This window comes from Lemur catta, chromosome X, assembly GCF_020740605.2.
Source record: "Lemur catta isolate mLemCat1 chromosome X, mLemCat1.pri, whole genome shotgun sequence".
NCBI classification, from domain to species: domain Eukaryota; kingdom Metazoa; phylum Chordata; class Mammalia; order Primates; family Lemuridae; genus Lemur; species Lemur catta.
In genome coordinates this window covers 3,339,376-3,360,327 of record NC_059155.1, presented here as the reverse complement: position 1 = coordinate 3,360,327, position 20,952 = coordinate 3,339,376, and the positions used below count along the sequence as shown (strand labels likewise).

Here is a 20,952-nt window from a genome sequence, read left to right as displayed (position 1 = left end):
AACTCTGTCTCAAAAAAAAAAAAAAAAAAAAAAAAAAAACCTCCTATAAAAATAGTCTATTAATTAAAAGATAAAGTATTGATACATGCTATGAATGACATGGATGAACCCTAAAAACATTATGTTAAGTGAAAGAGGGCAGTCATAAAAGACTATATACTGTATAAATCCATTTATATGAACTGTCCAGAATAGGCAAACCTATGGAGATGGAAAGTAGATTAGTGGTTGTCTAGGACTAGGGGAAGTAGAAGGTGATTGCTAATGGGTATTGTGTTTCTTTCTAGGGCTTCAAAAATGTCAAAAAATTTATCGTGTTGGTTGTGATGATGGTCGTAGAGCTCTGTGAATACACTAAAAATCACTTTAAATGGGTGACTTGTTTGGTATGTGTATTATATCACAATAAATCTGTAAAAATACTAATGAATTTTAAAATCTCAATGAAATAGACAATTTTCTAGGAAAATTAGCAAACTGAAATCACAAAGTAGAAAACGTGGGAAAAACAGGCTGTTAAAAATCATTTCCTCCAGTGATTATTACAGTGCCTAGACAGTTTTATGAGCAAGTTCTTTTTAATTTACAAGGAACAAATAACTTCCATGCTCTAAAAGTGTTTCCCATTTTTAGAAGGAAACAAGCCTATTCATTTTATAAAGCTAAAGTTATCCTGACCACAAAACCTAATCAACATACATAAACACACACAGAAAGGAAACTGAAGACTAATATCACTTACAAATATAAATGAAAAAATCCTAAATGAAATGCTAGCAAACCCAATCCAGCAAGATACCATAAGCAAGGAGAAGTTATTCCAGGAATGCAATTTAATATTAAGAAATCTAGGCCGGGCGCGGTGGTTCACGCCTGTAATCCTAGCACTTGGGAGGCCGAGGCGAGTGGATCATTTGAGCTCAGGAGTTCAAGACAAGCCTGAGCAAGAGTGAGACCCCGTCTCTACTAAAAATAGAAAGAAATTATATGGACAACTAAATATATATAGAAAAAATTAGCTGGGCATGGTGGCACATGCCTGTAGTCCCAGCTACTTGGGAGGCTGAGGCAGTAGGATCGCTTGAGCCCAGGAGTTTGAGGTTGCTGTGAGCTAGGCTGACGCCACGGCACTCATTCTAGCCTGGGCAACAGAGCGAGACTCTGTCTCAGATAAAAAAAAAAAAAATCTAGACATATAGTTCATCACAACAATCAGTTGAAGGAGAAAACCTGCACAAATGACAAGTACTTAATATTTTAAATTAATTTAAAAATCTCTTAAGAAAATAAGGAAAAACTTACATCAGAACAGAATATTTGGCAAAAGAGAAAAAAAAAAGAAAAAAATGTTCAGCTTTACTAACAATTAAATAAATGCATATTTTAAAATAAGATACCAATTCTTTGTAGTCAAATTGGCAAAATACTCAGTGATATCAAGAATTCAGAACAAAGGGGCATGTTCATACTTTGCCTCTAAGATGAGAATTGTTACAGAACCATTTGGCAATACCCATCAAAAGCCTTAAAAATGTACATACAGGTGGAACCAACAATTGCACATCTAGGAATTTCTTCGAGGCAAACAATCAAGGACTTTTGCAAAGACAGCCACAGAATACTCATCTCTGTATTATTTACAGTAGAGAAAAACAGAAAATAAATGTTCAACAGTAGCAGACTGGCCAAATAAATTGTGGTATTTTCATACAATGAAATATTATGCAACCAGTGAAGGTGTAAAGAATAATTAAAAGGATATTCAGAATATATTAAATAAAAAATATGCAGAGTACAGAGAAAAGAAGACTGGATGGTTATAATAAAATAATAATGGCTACTTCAGAGTGGGAAGAACTATGGGTGACTTTTATGCTCTCCTTTTTGTATAGCTGTGTTTTCTACATGTTCTATAATAAATATGTATTACATTGCTAAAGAAAAATACAATAAAAGTATCTTTTAATGTATGCTCCTTTAAGAAATTGCACTGCTAGAAATTTATTCTTACAGTTAGACGTTCACATAAAGATTTATGTACAAGAACACATGCTACTGTAACAGCAAAAAAAAGGAAACCAAGTAAATGTCTAGCAATAGCAATTACAATGTATGACATTGCTATGGCTAAAAAATGGCATACTAGGCAACTGTTAAAAATCATAAGGTAGAAGAACATATAAAGACATATGAAATTAAGTGAAAAGGCAGATTATAAAATAGTAAATCCAATATTAAGCTAATCTTGTAAAAAACTATGTAGAAAAATGACTGAAGGGAACACAATACCAAAATGAAAATCAACTATGGTTCTCTCCAAGCAGTGGGACTATAGGTGATTTGTTTATTTTCATCTTTCTAAATTTCACACATTTTCTACAATATACTTTTAAACTCTAGAAAAAATTTTAAGTTTGCATTTGAGGTTCAAGGAGAGAAAAAAGGTAGAAAAACAATTCTCTGTTGCCATTATACTGTGAAGCATTTATGTCGGAGCATGTGGGTACCCCATAACTGAATCCAAGAATTAGTCCTGTATGAATAGGAAGAACATAGATTAAAACAAATGAGAAAAGGGGCAATGTATTACTATGTTGTCTGTGTAATTTTTTAAAAGTATAAACATAAAAAATCAGGAAACCAATATATTAGGAGGTTAAGAACGATTAATTCTTGTTAGTAGGAACATGAGTACGATTACTTTTGTGGGTGTAACTTTATATATTTTTTTAATTTTCAAAAAATAAAAAAAATAAGGTAAAAAAACCAAATGAGAGAGCTATAAATATTTCCACTTACTGGTATTGGAGCAGTGTGGGCACATTTCTTCCTCTGTCTCTGAGACTGTGGGAGACCCCAGGCAGCTCCTGGGATGGGAGGAAACACTCATAGCCACTGCTTTCCTCCCCTGGTCTCAGGGGCTGAACTCTAGGGCACTGCCAGGGAAATAACGCAGCAACGGTAGTCCCCCCATTTGCTACATGCCAGGGAGCCCCTGACCCTATGCCAAGAGCCCCACATATCAAGGTCATAGACCCCTATACCTTCAGAGCCCCCAGTAAGCAGCATTCTCTACCCTGATGTGGCCCTCTGCTCTAGCTCTTATGCCCCCTGCCTCCTGCCTCTAGACTGTGAGCTCGTGGAGGGCCCAGATAGTGGTATAACACAAAGCTTGCCTCTGTGTCTACCCTAGTGCCTTGCATAAAGTAGATATTCAATGATGACTTTGAAAGGCAGGAATGTATGAAATAGCTTCTTGGTGCCAGACTTGGGAGTAGAGGGGCATGGATACCAGCAACTCAGAAGTGTTTCCCCCTCTCAGGAAAAGCACAACCCAGCCCACAGCTTGGCTGGCCACTTCTTAAAGTGTGCACAGCTGCAGTAATATAGGTGAGAATGCCACCTAGTGGAACAGGGGAGGCATGGGCAGTGATGAAAGCAGGTCAAAGAGGAAATAAAAACTGGATCAAACAGATCTTTGAAACAAAACTATACAAAGCTATCACAATAAGTGGAACGGTGGGAACCCAATGAAGTGTCTGTGTAACGACACAGCAGCAACTGAGTAAATATGGCATCAACACACAAACTTACCCATGATGTGATAGGTTTACTTTGTTTCAAGCTGAAGGAAGACATCTCATCTCACTGCCAAGGGCTTACAAATTCACCCTGAGGGTCAGGGTTCATCGTGCTTACTCAAGGTTCCTGTGGATGCTATGGTAGTCCTATAACTTTAAAATTATTCTGCCATTTGTCAGAATTTTCTCTTTGTAGAGATGATGGAATTTGTCTATCATAAGAAGTATATAATGAGAGAAATCTCCTTTGCTAAAAGTACATATAATGAAAGTTATGGAAGACAACTTTTTTCATCAAAGCAAATTAATTCTTTAAATATTTACCGAGTGTCTCAAGGCACTGGCTAGTATTCTTAGACAAAAAGTTTTTAAGAACAGAAAAACTCGGATCAAAATTGAACAGCTCTTACTTTTCCCCCTTCAAATATGTCAAATCATGGCTATTGAACTGAGTACAGGGAAATCCCTCTATTTCCTCTGACATCAGAATGGAATAAGGATCCACTGCTCAAGCTCACAAACGCCAGTTCTGACAGCACCTCAGACTTGATCTGTTTGAAGTGATGTTCTTACTTTCAATTAGATCAACTAAAGACAGTCACTCAGAACTTAGTGCTTCATGGAACCACATAGACTTGATGCCAACAGTATTATAAACAGCTTGAGAAGCCCGTTCTTAACAAGTGTCTTTGAAAGGCAAACAAAAGGATTTTTTTTTAAATTGAGTCAGGTGAGATCCCTGCCAGCATAACTAGACAGTCTGTGGGATTCAAGAGGTAACACCTCATCTGCTTTTAAACACTAGTGGCAATAAGAGAGTTCACAATAAAGTTTAATCACACCTTTCATCCAAAGTGTTGCAAGTTTCTGACTGATTTCTCTGTCTTCACTAGTCCCAGTTTAGCCAAACCTACATATTCTAACCATATTGATATTCTTAGATTCTAACTCTGGCCATTTCATATTTCTCCTCTAATCCCTGCTCATAAACCTTCAATGTCTCCACATTGCCTACTTGAAAATGTTGAAACATCTCAGTATAAGTCAAGGCCCTCAAAAATGTGCCCCCCCAAACTACTTTTCCAAATATATTTGATATAATCCTACCATTATGAGCCTGTGCTCCAGCCAAACTAAATTTCTCGATATTCCCAATGTATCAATATATTTTTTTACCTCTCTATTAGTGAAAAATATCAGGTCACCACAAAAGGTTGTAAGGATCATTCTCAAGTGCTGTAAAAACCCTGTTGAGAAGAGGCATATCCTCAGTCATGTTATCACACAAGACACTGCCTTTGAAAATCCAGCTCCATGGAGGATGACTCAACTGTTTATACCTCTCAGCACCAGACCTGGGTCATTTTGATGCTTATTGTGGTATCGACTAGTCCACTGCTGCCCAAACATTTCTGGAGTTTTGACATTTCACTGGTTCTACTCAAAACAATTTTTTGTACTATGTAAAATTCACCTACCCCACCACCAAAATGCTGTAACTTTAGTTTAAAATTAAAGTTAATTAAAATGAATTTGGCTTTGACAATTTTAGAACAATTTTGTGAGGCATCTTGAAATACTATGAGAAACCCGGGAATGTCCCCAAAATGAAATTGAGAACCACTATCTTGGCAAATATGTTTGTCTCTCCATGCTTTGTTTCCACCTGCGAAATGGGAACTAATGATGCTTCTACTCTCTCTCAAGTCTCCCAGCCAGGATATTATGAGGACACATGTTGTATACAAAGAACTTTGCTTTCCCCAGAATAAAGGAGTGCTATATAACCCAGATAAAGCAATTTAACCCTTTATGAGATTAACATTCTAAATTTTACTAGCAAAATATGAGACACTGTCATATTACTTAATAACACAGAGACAAAAAATTCTTTCAGGCTGCAGAAAGGCATTTATACAGCTGAACTTACATTTGTAGATCACCATGCTTGGGAAGGAGTAGATTCAACATCCAAATAGAATTGCTCTTGGGGAGGAACTGGCCTTTGGGACTGGCTTTAGCTTCTGTGAAAAGAGGAGTCTCTTCTATGGTAGGGATGGGGGTTCAAGACTTTGAGAAGATAATATGTCATAATTTTTACTTGGTTCTCTGTTGAAATGTTTCATTATGTAAAGGGATTAGAAGTGAAGCACTAGGAGAAGAGGCTGGAAAACAAACATAGGGCTCTCTTGTTGGAATACATTTTATCCCCACAAAGCTCTTTCGTTTATAATCACAATTCAGCAAATTCTTTTCGATAGAATTCTTTAATGCAACTGTATTTAAGAGGTTGAACTTCTCAAAGCAGCAGTCTGTAGAAAGCATTAGACTGTAACTATAACTATAAATATGAGTTCTACAAGTCACCAGAGTCCCAGGTCAAAGGGAAGGCCATACAGGCTACTGCTCTGCTTCCAGGCTGGACAAGAAACCTGACCCAAGTGGACTGGGAAAGAGTCCAAGTCATTCTAAAAGAATTATAGGAAGGCATCAGTTATGGACTGAATGTCTGTATCCCCCCCAAATTCATAACCTACAATGTGATGGTATTAGGAAGAGGGGCCTTTGGGAGGTGATTAAGTCATAAGGGTGAAGCCCTCGTGAATGGGATTAGTGCTCTTATAAAAAAAAGGCCAGAGAGCTAGCTTGCTCTGTGTCCATGTGAGGACACAGTAAGAATATGTCCATCTCCTTTAACAGACCCAAAGAAGGTCCTCACCAGAACTCAACCATTCTGGCACCCTGATCTCAGACTTCCAGCCTCCAAAATTGTGAGAACTAAATTTCCATTGATTATAAGCCACCCAGTGTATGGCACTTCATTACAGCAACCCAAAATGACTAAGGCAGAATCCAAGAATAGAAGACCTGTCTGTGAGTCAGAAAAAAGACATCTAGAGATCTCTTGTTGCAGCCTTTTGCAGAGAACAAAAGTATTATGTTAATTTTCTGTAGGCCTAATGTTAAGAAGGTATCATTTGGTAACCACAGGTGAAAATAACTAATGTGAAGTAAACTACACACATTGTACAATCTCAAATAATATGATTAAATAACTTATTAAGATCCTATGACTATTTTGCATACAAAACAGGTTAGTATAAATTAGTTTTTAGCTAATGCAAAAGTGTTCAATAGTCCTTCCTGCTTAAATATTTCTTCTTTTTCATCCTGTTAAGCAACTGCTTAGCATACTAGGTAACCTACTCCAGCCCTTACCCAGAATCTCAGGTGACTTCAACCTTTCAGAAGAGAAACCCATCCTTTAAAAGACCCCCAAAAAACCCTAGAGTGATGGACTGGCATTTGGTTTCCCCTAGGAATATCCAAGTGTTTAGAGAAAGGGGTCCATATTAAACAAGCCCATTCTCAGAGCTGATTAGACATCCTAACCAGGAGACTGCAAGTTTCTCAGATCAGAAGCTAGACAAAACCAAACCCAAACACATAGCTTATCTCTGGGCTTCAGAAGTCTTCATTGCTCTTTCATTCCTCAACCACAGAAACTCAGAAGTCGTAGGTCTCCCAGAACTTGGTGTGTGGGCTGGCAGATAAGCACAAGGGAATGCTCTCCCATCTCTGAAGAAGCCCTGCATGCAGAAGCTAACAAGTCACCTATATAAGGACATTGAAAAGAAGATTACTGAATTTGATGAAATGTGAGATTACACCTCTTCCACCCCGGGACCCCAGTAGCATTATAGGGAACGAAACAGCAAGCATATTGATCCCTGACCAGTATGCTGCACTTTGAAATTTACCAGTGACTTTCTCCTCTATTATTACAGTTGACCCTTATGAAGTGTCTGCCTTATGAAGCCAATATTGTTAGGATGATTTTAAGATGAGGAATTTTATGCACAAAGAGGTGAGTGAGTGGCCCAGGGTCATGTAGCTGGTGAGTAGAAGAGCTACAATCCAAACACCCCCTTGCATGGCAATTCAAAAAATAGTTCTCAGTGTTTCCGTGGCCCTATCACCCCTTCTGGAGAGCTTCCAAGATGCAGACCTTGCAGAAAACAATGTAATCATGTCTTGAAAACTTTCTGCACAGCTGTGGAATATACAGTCAAGGGTGTCTTTGGTACTGTGGCAGAAAGGATGATAGTAGAGTCAATTCTACTCTCAAGAGACTTCCTCTTTCATGGTAGATTCCTCAGCACAGAGCTCTCTATCTCAAAAGAGGGACATTGCTCCTGTGATTTATTGACAGTGGCTATATCTGAGTCCTTGAAAACTAGACAGATGATTATTTGTATTTTACTGGAATAATTAATCTACCAAAAGAAAATAACTTTGAATAGCAGTACTATTGCAGACTTCATAACGATCAGAGAATAGTAGTACCTCATTCAATTATACTCTAAAAGTGCAGAAATTACAAACAATGACTATCTTTGCATGGTCTATGAGAAACTAGTTTTCAAACCTGATTAATCTGGCATTAACTTATATAATTCCTTATCTTTTTCACACTCAAACAGAGGTCAGGGAAATGATGCAATAATGTAACAGTTTCCATCAGTCTTGGCCATATTCGTTCACCTTTAAGAGTCTTTCTTCTTGAAGAGCAGTGAGATAAATATCTGAAAAAGAATCTCCTAAAATGTCACTCTTCTTCAGCAATTTCTGAAATTCATGAAGAAAATATTTAATTTTTAAATACTTCGTGTATAGGCAGACTTCTGATTATGTCTATGATGGAGTAGCTTGTAGCAGACTAATACTCCCACTGAGAATAACTATGAAGCCAGATAAAATTTTAAAACACCTGTTTTAAGGTACTGGAGCAATGTTGAGGCAACCAGGACTTCAGGAGAGAGATGCAATGACACTGTACAGCCAATTTTTCCCTCAGGACATTTGCTGATTCTGGCCATCAGGCAAGTAGGTAGGCATATGAGTAAGGGCCTGGACTGAGGGATAGAAATCTGCAGAACTTTGAGGATAGAGAAAAAGTATTAGACACTTGAGGAGCTAGGATTCTGGTGAGAAGTGATGGGGGAGGGAACTACCAATTTTTCCCTCAAGATAGTTACTGAATTCTGAAACCACATTAATGAGAAAACTAAGAAAGTAACTACCAAACTATAATAGAATTTTATACCTAGCAAAAATATCTTTCAAAAATGAAGGCAGGATCTTGGAGGGACAGTGAAGTTTTAGATTTTAGAATCTAAAATTTTAGATTTAGATTTTTAGATGACAGCAATGTCATCATAGTTTTTGAATTTCCCTGACTCACCTATTTTTTAAAATAGAATACTAGACTATAAAACAAAAATATTCTCATAAACAGTATCAACAAAACTATTTCCCTGACTCACCTATTTTTTAAAATAGAATACTAGACTATAAAACAAAAATATTCTCATAAACAGTATCAACAAAACTAGGTGACAAGGTATCCCAGTAAACCTAAATTATGAACAGGTGGAAGCAATCCACTAGTAGCCATGAGACAATACAGTACCAGTATCTGCTGAGAAGAAGCACAAAGATAAATGAGGGTATGTGAAATACTTGAAAATAAGAATACCCACAAATAGTCAGCATGTACTTGCTACAAAGCACAGCCGAACATCTGGACAATAACAGTCACAGGAAGGAGTTTTACACATTCCAATGTGTAACTACAAGAGGTCTGAAGGGCTAGAACAGTCTGGACTTAAGGAAATCTAAAAATTCATCAGCCAGGAGATAGCTTCCACTCTGGGTAAGCTGGAAGAAGCATCACTGCCATAGTTAAGACAAAAAAAAAATGAGCCAGATCACCTTCAAATTCACAAATTTTTTCTAATGTATTGGACAGTTGAGTTTGAAGGGCAGTAAGATATGAGGATATACAGTCCCTGTAGGAAGAGAGGAGATGTGAGTACCCTCTTATTTGGGGTAAGCTTACTGAAAACCAGTAAGAAGAGTTCAGCTAGATATCTCCATAAATTGGTGAAGGTAAAATGTGGGCTGGCAGGACAATGTGAAGCCTCCAAGAGCCTCAGAAATTGGGTGAGTTTGCATTCTCTAGCAGGTTCTTTCTCCAAGAATCTCCCTAGGTGTTTGAAGAACAGATCGCAAAGAGCCCTTAGAACTGACCCACTGAGGCAAAGACCTTGGAAAGAGGAACAATAGCCATGCAGGAGGAATAAGAACCTCCATCTCATTCATTTTCCCCATCTCCCCTAGGGGGAAAAAAAAAGCCTTACTCCGTGGGGAAAAGGACAACAAACTTTCTTACCCCTTAGAACACTGGTGGAAACTCACTGCAACTGGGAGAAGGAAACAGAAAAAAAAATAAAAGCCCTACTCCTGTAGGACGGGCAGAAATATGTACCAGACCAGAAATATGTAAGGGGAGAGGCAAAAGATCTGAGGCAGCCATACCCGAGAACGTAGTACCAAAGATAGAGGCTAAAGCAGAACAGCAGAAGATATCCCCCATGCAATTCCCACATCACTAAACAAATAAGTTCAAGTAACTAGTAACAGCAGAATACTGCTGGGAAAGGGACAGAGGAAGAAGGGCATGGAAAGAGACCATCTGAGGCACACATAAATATATAAGGACTTCTCAAAACTCAACATCAAGAAAACCAAGCAATCCAATTTAAAAAGGGGCAAAGGACATGAAGAAAAAATTTAACCAAAGAGGATACACAGATGCCAAAAAAGCACATGAAAATATGTTCAATATCATTAGCCATCAGGGAAATGCAAATTAAAACCACAATGAGATATTACTAAAAATCTATCAAGTGGCTAAAATTAAAAACTACCAACACCAAATGCTAATTGAAGATGTGGAGAAAATGGATCACCTACCTTGCTCATCAGAATATAAAATGGTATTAAATAAAACTACTCTGGAAATTAGTTTGGCAGTTTCTGTTTATTTAAAAACTCAAAGTGTGGCCAGGTGCAATGTCTCATGTCTGTAATCCGAGCACTTTGGGAGGCTGAGGCAGGGGGATTGCTTGAGCTCAGGAGTTGGAGGTTGCTGTGAGCTATGATGACACCACTGCACTCTAGCATGGGTAACAGAGTGAGACCCTGTCTCAAAACAAATAAACAAATAAAACAAAACAAACTAAAGGTGAACTTACCAGATGCAACAATTGCACTCTTGGGCATTTATCCCAGAGAAATAAAAACTTATCTTAGTTCAGAAACCTGTAGATGAATGTTCATAGCAACTTTATTTGGAATAGCTCCAAACTGGAAACTACTGAAATGCGTGAATGGTTAAACTGTGGTATATTCATACTATGAAATACTAACCAGCAATAAAAAGGAATGAACTATTGATACATGCAACAACTTTAATGAACCTCCAGGGAATTATGCTGAGTGGGGGAAAAAAGCCAATATGAAAAGGTAACATAATATATACAGTACAATTTCATGTACATAACATCCTTGGAATAACGAAATTATAGTAGACATGGAGAACAAAATAGTGGTTGACGATAAAAAGGAATGTAGACCTCCTTTGTTGATGTTTCTCTTGTTAATTCACAAGATCATCAGTTTTCCAAAGGTTATAGTCTAGAGTTTTATATGGGTATCTGAGACTGGGCTGCTCAATATGTTTCAACTTATTTCTTACCATGTTTCATTTGACTATAAAAGTTGTTTTACAGCAAGGTGGGAGGGGACTAAGAAAACAGTGGAGGTGAATCACAGCATAGATAGAGATGTTAAATTAGAGCTTGTCCAGAGCTCCATTTATTTACTGAAATAAATTTATATCATTAAAATTCTGGAAAAAAATGATAAGGGATATAGGGTAGGAAGTGGGAGAGGCTATGGAGAGGTAGTATGAGGTGAGCTTTGTGGTGATGGTCAAGTTCTGTACCTTTATTTTGGCAGAAACTATATCATATATGTGATAAAATTGCACAGAAACACACACACAAGTGTATGTATAACTGATGAAATCTGAATAAGCTCTGTGGATTGTGCCAATGTCAATTTCCTGGTCTTAATAGTATACCATATTTATACAAGATGTTAACATTGGGGAAGGCTGAGTGAAGTGTGCATGGAACCTTCCTATACATTTCTTTGTAACTTCCTCTAGATCTGTAATTATTTCAAAATGAAAAGGTTTTCTTTTTCTTTCATTAACAATAAGAAAATAAGCGACCCAATATTTTTTTTTTAACTTTTTTTTTGAGACAGAGTCTCACTCTGTTGCCTGGGCTAGAATGCCATGGCCGTCAGCCTAGCTCACAGCAACCTCAAACTCCTGGGCTCAAGCAATCCTCTTGTCTCAACCTCCCAAGTAGCTGGGACTACAGGCATGCACCACCATGCCCGGCTAATTTTTTCCATGTATTTTTAGTTGTCCAGCTAATTTCTTTCTATTTTTAGTAGAGACGAGGTCTCGCTCTTGCTCAGGCTGTTCTTGAACTCCTGAGCTCAAACGATCTGCCTGCCTCGGCCTCCCAGAGTGCTAGGATTACAGGCGTGAGCCACTATGCCCAGCCAACCCAATACTTTGGGAAAAATATGAACAAAAAATTCATCAAATAAGCTATATGGATGGCAAAATAACATGGCAAAATACTCAACATTATTAATCACTGGAGAAATGGAAAGTACAGCCACAATGAGATAACACTATATACCTTAGAATGGCTAAAATTGGAAAAAAAAAAAAAAAAAAAACCTTAGCAATACCAAGTGCTGGCAAGGATGTAGAGCAACTGAAACTCTCATACACTGCTAGTGAGAATGCAAAATGGTACAGCCACTTTGAAAAAGTTTGCCAGGTTATTATAAAGAACCTATAACCCAGCAGTTTACCATGTAACTTAGCAATCCCACTCCTGGATATTTCCTCGAGAGAAATGAAAACTTATGTTCATATAAACCTCATATATCCTTTGTATACAAATGTTTATAATAATTTTTATTCATAATAGAGAAAAATGGAATAAGCTAAATGTCCCTCAACTGGGGAATTGATAAACAAAATGTGGCACATCTATACAATGGAGTACTACCCAAGCAATACAAAGGAACAAACTAATGATACACACAACAGCATGGTCGAATCTCAAAAGCATTTTGCTAAGTGAAAGGAGCCAGATCCAAAAGGTGACAAATCATATAATTCCATTTATTTGATAATCTTGAAAGAGCAAAATTATCAGATCAGTGGCTGCCAGGGTTTAGGGATGGAGAAAGAGATGACTACAAAGAGGCAACACAGGCAAATCTGGGGGGGAGCTGTGATGGAACTGTTCTGTATCTTCATTGTGGTGATGGATACTTGGCTTTATGCATTAATCAAAAGCCATAGCATTGTATACCACAGAAGTTTGCTCTATGCAAATAAATAAACAAGCATAAATAAAATGTTCCTGCACACCCACCTAACAGACAGAATGTGCTATCAAGGATAGAGTTCAAATGGAATTCACATACTGTTGTTGGTAGTATAAATTGCTACAATCACTTTAGAAATGTATTTGGCAATATCTGCTAAAATTAAACATATGCACATCCTATAAATCATCAATTATACCTCTAGACATATACACAACAGAAACATATATTCACCAAAGAAAGTAAATACAAGGATGGTCATAGCAGCTTCATTTGTATCAGCAGAAACCTGGGAACAATTCCAATGTCCACAAACAGTGGAATAGATAAACACATCATAGCATAATCATAAAATAAAATACTGTATGGCAATGAGAATAAAGGACATACTGCTCACATGACAACATGGATGAATCTCACTAACAATATTAAGTATAAGAATCCAGACAATAATAAGAGTATATAATGTAGGATTCCATTTATGTAAATAAATAAAAAATGTTACAAATTAAAATAGTGGTTACTTTGGGGCAGAAATAGTGACTTGGAAGGGATTAAAAGGAGGTCCTAGCAGTGTTCTATTTCTTGATTTAAGTGCTAGTTACACAGTTGTGTTAGCTTTGTGAATATTAATCAATCTGTGCACTTAATATTTGTGCATTTTTCTGCTTACAAATTATATTTCTATTAAAAATGGTACATATATACTTCAATTTATTTTCTTTACAAAGTCTTTGCTGATAATATTGTCTGATTCCAAGGGAGAGGAGTGAGAATTATACATGAAAATTTTTGATCCTGATTGGACAGGATAGTGGTAACTTTTGATCACCTGCTCTCACTGATCACGAACAGTGCCAAGGGATTTACAACAACCAGGAAAAACGGGTATTTTATTTCCATTTTAGGGAGGAAGAAGACTCAAGGACAAGAAGAAGATGACTGCTTTTGACTATGATTATATGACTCTACCATTTCTAAAATGAAAAACTCAGGGAATATCTGAGAAAGAAAGGTCTCTAAAAAGCATCTAGCCCAGACCCTTTATTTTACAAAAGGGGAAAACCTGTCCCAGGAGAAAAAGGGATTAGTTCAAGATTACCCATCTACTGAAAGAGAAGGGATGAGAATTTTAGTATCCTGAGTGCCATCCAGTGGACAATGCACCCTGACCATCATTTACAGACAAATCATCAAAACACTTTATGGAATGGAGGGAAAGAACATTGAATTGGAAGTTGGACAAACTGGATCCTCTCATGGTTTTGCCAAGTAAGCCTGACTTCTCCTCTCTAGGTTTTAATTTCCCCACATGTGAAATATGAGATGACCATAACAAAACCAACAAGAGGTAGCAAGTCTTGGAGGGGCAGATCCAGGTTTTGTGGGGCCTGCAGCTTATAACATTTGGAGCCCTCTTTAAGCATAAGAATACAAAATTACCAATAATATAAAATTGGGAACAAAAATAAATATTTAAAATGAGGAAAGAAATACAAAACAATACATATTTTTAAGAAGTTGACAAATGTTAGAAAGAAAGATGGTGGAGTGGTGGTGACCTCCTGGATTCGTGCTCCTGGAGAGTAAGGCATGGATCTCAGTCTTCCATAATGCTAGAGGATCACTCCCCCACCAGAACAGCGGTGTGAATCCACAGAGAATCAGCGTGGGGCACAGAGAGCAAGAAAAGACTGAGGTGAACGGGAAATCAGATCGTGAAAATCTGGAGAGTGTGGGACGGACAATAGAGAGGGGAGCATGGGATGGCTGTACTCACCTCACCAGCGAGTGAGGGGGGTTCAGCCCCACAGGAAAGCGGCCTGTTTCCCCACTGACCCCCACTCCCACTCAGTTAGGGATCTGCCTGAAGCCAGTGCAGAATCACCACGGGAGACGCGGGGCTTTGTGGAGAGGAGACAATAGCGGGAGGCATTTTGGGCCCCAGAGTTCTGTGGGCAGACTGCAACTGGCGGGAGAGGGTTTGCACTGGGCTGCAGCAAAAGACACCTGAGGGACACCGAACTGTCTCCTTTACGAGAGCGGCTGGGCTCCCTCAATCCCCAGCTCCTCCGGCCCCTGCTGGCCCCTGAACATTCACCCCCAGTGTCAGCGACCAGGGGGCGGGCAGCCGCCATTGTCGGGGTCCACAGCCCAGCCGATGCGCAGCAATTGGGAACTGAGTGGCTCCATCCCCTAGTCCGTGGACCCCTACTAGGAGCTCCACCTTTGTGTGAGCACTGAGTGCTTCCCTAGTCACCAGAGAGCGGAGCATGGACCTTGCAGACATTGGGGCGGGGCGGACCATTGCCCCCAGGAGCTGCAGCAGCCGGGGCGCTGGGCAAGCCAGGGCACTCCCCCTCCCCCTAGCCACTGTCTTTCGCACAGAGAGAGGCAGAAACCACCTTGGGAGAGGAAGAGGTAAGGAAAAAGTCGCTTTCTGTCTGCAATTAGAACAGCCCAGGGACGGGACTCTCAAACCAGTTTCGGGTAAAATTAATTCTCTGGGACTGGACCCAATAGGAGCAGCCCCCCAGCTGAGGTAGCAAAAACCTGAACAACATGTGAAGGGCTCCCCCTAGTGACAGAGGAGGCAGCTTACCTGGGCTGCTGCACAGCCCAAGATCAGTGCGCACGGTGTGCCTATATTGAGGTTAAAGTGGAAAGAAGAGATCTAAGGATTGATCCAGATGGGAATGGCTCAGTGAAAGAATTCTGGGAGTATAAAGAATCAAGCTGAAACCTCGTCTTCAAAGAGGATTACTAGTTCTCTACCAATTGAAACAAACCAGACTCGAAATAGCAATACGTCACAGGAAGAATTTCAAACATGGATCATAAATAAGCTGAATATTATGCAAGAAAAAATGGATAACCCACACAAAGAAACCACAAAAAAGATCCAGGACTTGGAAGAAAAATTCACTGAAGAAATAGAAATATTGAAGAAAAATCAAACTGAACTCCTGGAAATGAAGAATTTATTCAGGGAGCTACAAAACACAGTGGAAAGTCTTAAGAGCAGGGTAGATCAAACAGAAGAAAGAATCTCAGAGATCGAAGATAACACTTTCCAATTAAATAAGTCAGTCACAGAGATGGAGCAAAGAAATAAGAGAAAAGACCAGAGTCTACAAGAAATGTGGGATTATGTGAAGAAGCCTAACATGAGAGTTATCGGCATTCCTGAGGGTGAAGAAGACAATAAGCAAGGGTTGGATAAGCTATTTGAAGACAATTGAGGAAAATTTCCCAGGCCTTGCCAAAGCTCAAGATATACAGGTTCAAGAAGCTCAAAGAACGCCTGGGAGATTCATACCAAATAGGAAGACACCACGTCATGCAATTATCAGACTGACCAAAATTTCCACTAAAGAGGCCCACCTTCAAGCTATAAGGATAAAGAAACAAGTAACATACAAAGGAAAATCCGTCCGAATTACGCCAGATTTCTCAACCGAAACCTTACAAGCAAGAAGAGACTGGGGCCCCATTCTCACTCTTCTGAAACAGAATAATGCCCAGCCTAGAATCTTATACCCAGCTAAGCTCAGCTTTATATATGAAGGTGAAACTAAGACATTCTCAGATAAACAAAAACTCAGAGAATTCACCAAGATAAGACCAGCTCTCCAAGAGGTACTCAAAACAGAGCTACACACGGACCAGCACAAGAAAGACACATAAATATAAAACTACTCAAGAGAAGATAAAAACTCAGTTATCACAATGGCTCAAGTGAGAAAACAGAATAATGAAATTCAACCCAACATGAGGAACAGAAATCAGTCTCACTTATCAATTCTCCCATTAAATGTGAATGGATTGAATTCCCCACCCAAGAGACATAGACTGGCCCAATGGTTAAAAAAATACAAGCCAAGTATCTGCTGTCTTCAGGAAACACATCTAACCTGCAAGGATGCATTTAGACTGAAAATAAAAGGGTGGAAATCGATATTTCAAGCAAATGAAAGCCAAAAGAAAGCTGGCGTGGTGGTTTTAATCTCCGATGACTTAGTTTTTAAATCAATAAAACTAATGAAAGACAAAGATGGTTACCATATACTGGTGAAGGGTACAATTCAACAAGAAGACATAACTATACTTAATATATATGCACCCAACTTAGGTGCACCCAGATTCATAAAGCAAGCCCTACTTGATTTGAAAAAAATGATAGATAACAGCACTTTAATAGTCGGAGACTAACACGCCGCTGACAGTACAGGACACATCCTCCAAACAAAAAATAAACAAAGAAATAATGGACTTAAAGACAATGCTAGAATAAATGGACCTGACTGACATCTACAGGACATTCTACCCAAAATCCACTGAATATACTTTCTTCTCATCAGCTCATGGGACATTCTCCAAGATTGACCATATCCTAGGACATAAAGCATGTCTTAAAAAATTTAAAAAAATAAAAATTATACCATGCATCCTCTCAGATCACAGCACAATAAAAGTAATAATGAACCCTAACAGAAATTCTCATTCCTACTCAAAGTCATGGAAGCTAAACAACCTTCTCCTGAACGATTATTATATGAATGAAGAAATCAAGATGGAAATCAAAAGATTCTTTGAATTAAACGACAAAGGAGATATAGCTTATCAAAATCTGTGGGACACAGCTAAAGCAGTCCTGAGAGGAAAATTTATTTCCACAAATGCCTATATCAAAAAGACAGAAAACTTACAAATAGACAATCTAATGAATAGACTCAAAGAGCTGGAGAAGGAAGAACAGACTGACTCCAAACCCAGCAGAAGGAGAGAAATTATCAAGATCAAATCAGAACTGAATGAAAAGGACAACAAACAAACCATAAGGGAAAATAATAAAACAAAAAGTTGGTTCTTTGAAAGAATAAACAAGATTGACACACCTCTGGCTAGGCTAACCAAGAGCAGAAAAGAAAAAACTCTAATAACCTCCATCAGGAACATGAAAGGAGAAATCACGACGGATGCTACAGAGATACATGACATCACCTATGAATTCTACAAAAATCTTTATGCACACAAATTGGAAAATGAGGAGGAAATGGACAAATTTTTAGAAACACACAGCCTTCCCAGGCTCAACCAGGAAGAAATAGAATTCCTGAATAGACCAATATCAAGATCTGAAATCGAAACAGCAATAAAAAACCTTCCCAAAAAGAAAAGCCCTGGACCAGATGGGTTCACACCTGAATTTTACCATACCTACAAAGAAAAACTGGTGCCCATCCTACATAAACTATTCTCCAATATCGAGAAGGATGGAATTCTCCCCAATACATTTTACCAAGCCAACAAAATTTTAATACCAAAACCAGGAAAGAATGCAACAAAAAAATAAAACTACAGACCAATATCCCTTATGAATATAGATACAAAAATTCTCAATAAAATTTTAGCAAGTAGAAAACAAGTGCTTATCAAAAAAATAATCCATCACGACCAAGTGGGCTTCATCCCAGAGATGCAGGGATGGTTTAACATATGCAAATCTATAAATGTAATTCACCACACAAATAGAAGCAAAAATAAAGATCATATGATCCTCTCAATAGATGCAGAAAAAGCATTTGACAAAATTCAACACCCTTTTATGATAAAAACATTTAACAAAATAGGCATAGACGGGGCCTATCTAAAAATGATACAAGCCATATATGACAAACCCACAGCCAACATCATACTGAATGGGGAAAAACTCAAAACATTCCCACTTCGAACTGGGACCAGACAAGGCTGCCCACTGTCCCCATTAATTTTCAACATAGCATTGGAAGTCCTTGCGAAAGCTATCAGGCAACAGAGCAGAAGCAAGGGAGTCCAAATAGGGAAAGAAGAGATGAAACTCTCACTATTTGCTGATGATATGATGTTATATCTAGAAAACCCCAAGGATTCAACCAAGAGACTGCTGGAATTGATCAATGAATTCAGTAAAGTCTCGGGATACAAAATCAATACCCACAAATCAGAGGCATTCATATATGCCAATAACAGTCAAATGGAGAACCAAATTAAGGACTCAATACCCTTCAAAACAGCAACAAAGAAAATAAAATACCTAGGAATATATTTAACTAAGGAGGTAAAGGACCTCTATAGGGAGAACTACGAAACACTGAGGAAGGAAATCGCAGAACATGTACATAGGTGGAAAACCATACCATGCTCATGGATTGGAAGAATCAACATTGTTAAAATGTCTGTACTGCCCAAAGTATCTACAGATTCAATGCAATCCCTATTAAATTACCAACATCATTTTTCACAAATATAGAAAGGATATTTTTATGCTTTGTATGGAACCAGAGAAGACCCCGTTTAGCAAAAGTAATTTTAAGCAAGAAAAACAAAATGGGAGGTATTAATTTGCCAGACTTCAAACTATACTACAAAGCTGTGATTATTAAAACTGCTTGGTATTGGCACAAGTGCAAGGACACAGACCAGTGGAATGGAACAGAAAATCCAAATATAAAACCATCCTCATATAGCCATCTAATCTTTGACAAAGCAGACAAAAACATACTCTGGGGAAAAGATTTTTTATTTAATAAATGGTGCTGGGAAAACTGGATAGCCACATGTAGAAGACTAAAACAGGACCCATAGCTTTCACCTCTCACAAAAATCAAATCACGGTGGATAACAGGCTGAAACCTTAGGTGGGCAACTATTAGAATCCTAGAAGAAAATGTAGGAAATACTCTTATAGACACTGGCCTAGGGAAAGAATTTATGAAGAAGACCCCTAAGGCAATCACAGCAAAAACAAAAATGAATAAATGGGACCTGATCAAATTAAAAAGCTTCTGCACAGCCAAAGAAACGGTCATGAGAGTAAACAGACAACCTACAGAATGGGAAAAAATTTTCGCATACTACACATCAGATAAAGGACTGATAAAAAGAATCTATTTAGAACTCAGGAAAATCAGTAAGAAAAAATCGAGCAACCCTATCAAAAAGTGGGCAAAGGACATGAATAGAAATTTTTCAAAAGATGATATAAAAATGGCTAACAAACATATGAAAAAATGTTCAACATCTCTAATCATCAGGGAAATGCAAATCAAAACCACAATGAGATACGACTTAACCCCAGTGAGAATGGCCTTTATCAAAAAGTCCCTAAACAATACATATTGGCGTGGATGCGGAGAGACAGGAACACTCATACACTGCTGCTGGGACTATAAACTAGTGCAACCCCTATGGAAAACAATATGGAGATATCTTAAACAGATTCAAGTAGACCTACCATTCGATCCAGCAATCCCATTATTGGGCATCTATCCAGATGAACAAAAGTCATTCTATAAACAAGACACCTGTACCCAAATGTTTATAGCAGCACAATTCACAATTGCAAAGATGTGGAAACAACCCAAATGCCCATCAATTCACGAATGGATTAGTAAACTGTGGTATATGTATACCATGGAGTATTACTCAGCTATAAGAAATAATGGTGATACGACATCTCTTTGGTTCTCCTGGAGAGACCTGGAACCCAGTATACTAAGTGAAGTATCCCAAGAATGGAAAAACAAGCATCACATGTACTCACCAGAAAATTGGTTTCCCTGATCATCACCTAAATGCACATTGGGGAATGATACCAACTGGATATCAGACTGAGGCAGGGGGTGGGGGGAGTGGATGAGTGTATTCCTACATGATGAGTACATTGCGCACTGTCTGGGGAATGGTCATGCTTGAAGGTGCTGACTCGGGGAGGTGGGGGGTGGGTGGAGGGGATGGAGGTATGACTACATGGTGAGTACCAGGCGCACTGTCTGGGGAATGGACACGCTTGAGGCTCTGACTCAGGGGGATGGGCGGGACATGGGCAATATATATAACCTGAGCTTTTGTACCCCCATAATAAGCTGAAATAAAAAAAAAAAGAAGTTGACAAATGTTAGAAACATCTCAAAATTCAGAAAAAAATAACAACTTACAGTCTATTAGTTATTTGCCTGATACACCTCTATAATATGTTATTACTACTTTTCTAGTTTGT

The 20,952-nt window shown here is 38.3% G+C and overlaps 1 long non-coding RNA gene across 2 annotated transcripts in view; it reads right to left on the bottom strand.

The window, feature by feature from the left end:
• Positions 1 to 6,135, bottom strand: part of LOC123628409 — a 130,628-nt gene extending 124,493 nt beyond the window's left edge. Inside the window, exons 1-4 of one of the 2 annotated variants that reach the window (XR_006731628.1) lie at positions 5,512 to 6,135; positions 3,595 to 3,793; positions 2,800 to 2,867; positions 2,479 to 2,533 (exon numbers count right to left, since the gene is read on the bottom strand). This is a non-coding gene — a long non-coding RNA (uncharacterized LOC123628409). Of the gene's footprint in view, positions 1 to 2,478; positions 2,534 to 2,799; positions 2,868 to 3,594; positions 3,794 to 5,511 lie in introns of those variants that run through there. The other variant, XR_006731629.1, reaches the window with a different exon arrangement.
• Positions 6,136 to 20,952: the final 14,817 nt, after the last annotated feature.